The 3307-nt window shown below is 47.6% G+C and overlaps 1 non-coding gene across 1 annotated transcript; it reads left to right on the top strand.

Moving 5' to 3' along the window:
• Nucleotides 1-1459: 1459 nt before the first annotated feature.
• Nucleotides 1460-1645, top strand: LOC140219145 (U2 spliceosomal RNA). Its single transcript, XR_011895362.1, has one exon. It is a non-coding gene; the product is annotated as a U2 spliceosomal RNA (small nuclear RNA).
• Nucleotides 1646-3307: the final 1662 nt, after the last annotated feature.

Genomic DNA, 3307 nt, shown 5'->3' on the forward strand with positions numbered 1-3307 from the left:
GAAGAAGGCAGGCGGAGGTGCGCCGCGCACTGGTTTGAACTCCCCTGGCACTTGTTACCGGTTTCCTATGCCACGCATACGTACCGGGTTTGTCTCGCGATAACATGGTCTTCGCGCGCCGTACGCCGTGTGCGAAAGGGGAGGAAGCGCGCCGTATTCCGTCGCGTGCATGGTACCGGGGTGGGCAAGGAGCCGCGGCGTAGTGCTTCGGCCGCGCACGGTCTTGTGGGCTTTATCTTCAAAGCGATATATGTTTTGGGGCACAGTCTAGTTGGACCGACGGCTTGTAGCTATGCGCGAGCTGTGTTCTCAGCGCCCAGTTTGCCTTGAAGCGATAAACGGCACTAAGGTCACTACTCTCTGTGCTACTGTCGCGATTCCTCAGGCTAGTCTTTTGACAGCCAGTGTTTGCGGTAATCACACGTGAAGTGGCCATGCTTGCTTGTGCGCGCTGATACGATGCTAGGTAATTTAGATAGTAAGGCAATGTTTATAACCGGATGTTCTACTCCGGTGGCTGCTCCGTATGGCACGGCTGCGTGAGCCCTGTCTTTAATACGATCTGCGATGCTGACAGCGTAGACGTCAAAAGGCACTGAGGGTCTAAAGCGTCGTGTGCGCTACAGCACCAATACGCTTGCGCTTCACCTGCGTTCGCGAAGTCAAATGTAACTAACATTTTTTGGCTTTTCTGCGGTCCAAAGACGCCTACTTACGCTGTTCTATAGCTTTCTTTATTTCCTCACTCTACCGCTTACCTGTTCTTCCTTACCACTGCAACATCTTTTTTGCGGTTCCCATGTGATAGTCGACCCGTATGCAAAGTCGACGCCAAGAAGTGGCAACGTGTCACCTCTGTACCTGAGGGAGTGAGCTTTACGCACGGTCGCTCATGTGCTAGAGCGTGGACTCACTAGGTGGCCGATGTCGCATGTGCAGGAACGGTTGATAAGAGACGATGTCGGCAGGAACAGGCGGAGCTGAGAAGCGGAGCAAGGAAGACGTGTTACTCGCGCAAGACGTCAACGGTCGGGATGCCAACAGCTGTCGGAGGGACGCGGTCGAGCGCCATCGCAGGAAGCAACCTGTAAACTACACACTTCCAGCTCTCCTTGCTGAACAGATGCACCAGGCTGTGCAAGAGCCGGCATGCCGTATCTCAACGAGTACTCTTTCGAGCGACGCCGCTGCATAAGCTTCGTGGAACGCGAAATAGTGAGCCCTGCACCCGTATGCGGACGCTGTGACACAGAGGTGACACAGACTTTTGAAGAAAGGTACGAACTCATTTGCCATGATTTTTATATACATTCGCGGGGCGACGGGAGCGCCGCCCCGAAGAGGCGGTGAAAGGCGTGACGTTTCGACGGGAGCGCAACCACGGCAGAGCGGAAGGAGAGGAAAGTAGATACGCAAGCACTTGGAACGCCGACAAAGAGAGGGCGGTGCGAACGTACACATGGCCGACGCGGGTGAGAGTGTAATATCTGTTCTTATTAGCTTAATATCTGATATGTGTTGTATTCGTACTTGTATCCAATATATTAAACTTATTTTTCCAATTTGGCGAAGTGCTTGAAGACTGCTTAAGCTCCACCGCGTGTCGGTCCGGTATTGCAATTTCTTCGGGACCGGCCCACAATTTTTGCACACACAGAAAAAAATACATGGAACCCTCGCCATACACAGCTTCGCTGTAATATATGTTGATGGGCTATGCCTGTTACATATTTGCATGTAGTACTTTTGCCCATGCATCTATGCATCATTTGCATGTAGTATACTAGATTTGTTGAAATTTTCAGCGGTGCCCATAGTGTGGTGTGGCACTCGTGGTATGGTATGGTATGGTATTCCTTATGCGAAGGCGCACAACCACTGGGGGGGATTGGCCAAGGTTTGGATGAAATTAGGCAATCTTTATAAAATACTAAAATTGGTAAAGCTAACTGGAGAGAATGAACAAAAATATGATGTCTAGGCATTCAAGACTATCTCTTTGTAGCAATTATAAATTACTCCACAGTTGAGCAAATATCCCTGTGGCACTTTCCAAGAGAGGAGGCTCCTAGAGAAAGGATATTTATAATTGAAAAGCACTCGTGGTGTATCTCATCGGTCGTTTCCTTCTAGTGCAACTGCGGATCGAAATGCTCGGAACATCTCAACGTTCTGGCATGCCAGAAAGAAAGGGTGTTCCAGGCCGCTTGTCGGTGCATTGATCCGAGGCCTAAACATTTCAATGAGGCTCGTGTACTACACTCGCAGACAAGCTTATATGGCAGTGCAGGTAAAGCTACAAGAGCGGAGCTTCTGCCCATGTATTACAGCGCGAAGTACAGTCTGCCAGCGTTTGACCGTGCTTTTGGTTGTTGGGAAGAGACGCTGAATCGAGGCTGGATCGATTCAGCGTCTAAAAACGAGTCGCTGGAAACATGGCTGAAAACGAATGGCTAACGAGTGGCTGAAAAAACATCTTTGTTGTTCTGCGGCGCCCTGTACGTAACTACAACCAAATTGGTACGTGTTTCGTGTGATACACAAGATTGAGAAGTAGTGATAAGAGCAATTTCTTTAAATAACGTGTATGTATGTAAATATATATATATATATATATATATATATATATATATATATATATATCGACTCTCGTGCCATATACTTGACGTAGCTTGAGGCTGTCTTTGCCGTTTAAAGCTTAAAGAAGGAACTGTGTCTCACAGCCCGTTTTCTTGTTCAAGGTCATACAGATAGCAAATAATTGCGCCGAGTTTCAGATAATCCTGTGATGCCAAATAAATTTTGAAGTGTGACACAGACTTGAAAATGTTTATCACGATGGCACTTTAATCTACGAATATTTAAATATACCAGAGATAAATTGGGAGAATCAGCAATTTGGTATTTATATTATTCCGCGGAGATCAGGTAAAGACACGCTTGGTAATAAGAATTGCGGCTCGTGATGACCCTCCGCGAAAATGTGAAGTTCCACTTCTGATCTCATATTGTAAACTGCACTTGATGCATTCCGAAAAGCTTTTGCACACATTGATCTGTCCGCAGGAATGATCATTCCTTTCGTTTTCAGCTTTGGGACAGCGGAGAAAAGCGCTTTGTTTGGGGGTTCAAATGATCATTGAAGTAACTATTTGATGGCGCACTGTGCAAACGAAGATCCTTAGCAGTGAGCCTTGCTTTCTGGGCGTTTATCTGGAGTTCATACTCCTTGTCAGGAGACACAAGCCTAACTACCGTATCATTTGTTTTCGGGCTGTTTGGTGCGCGAATCCTGTGGACAGCATTA

Source organism: Dermacentor andersoni, chromosome 6 (genome assembly GCF_023375885.2).
Source record: "Dermacentor andersoni chromosome 6, qqDerAnde1_hic_scaffold, whole genome shotgun sequence".
In the NCBI taxonomy this organism is placed as follows: domain Eukaryota; kingdom Metazoa; phylum Arthropoda; class Arachnida; order Ixodida; family Ixodidae; genus Dermacentor; species Dermacentor andersoni.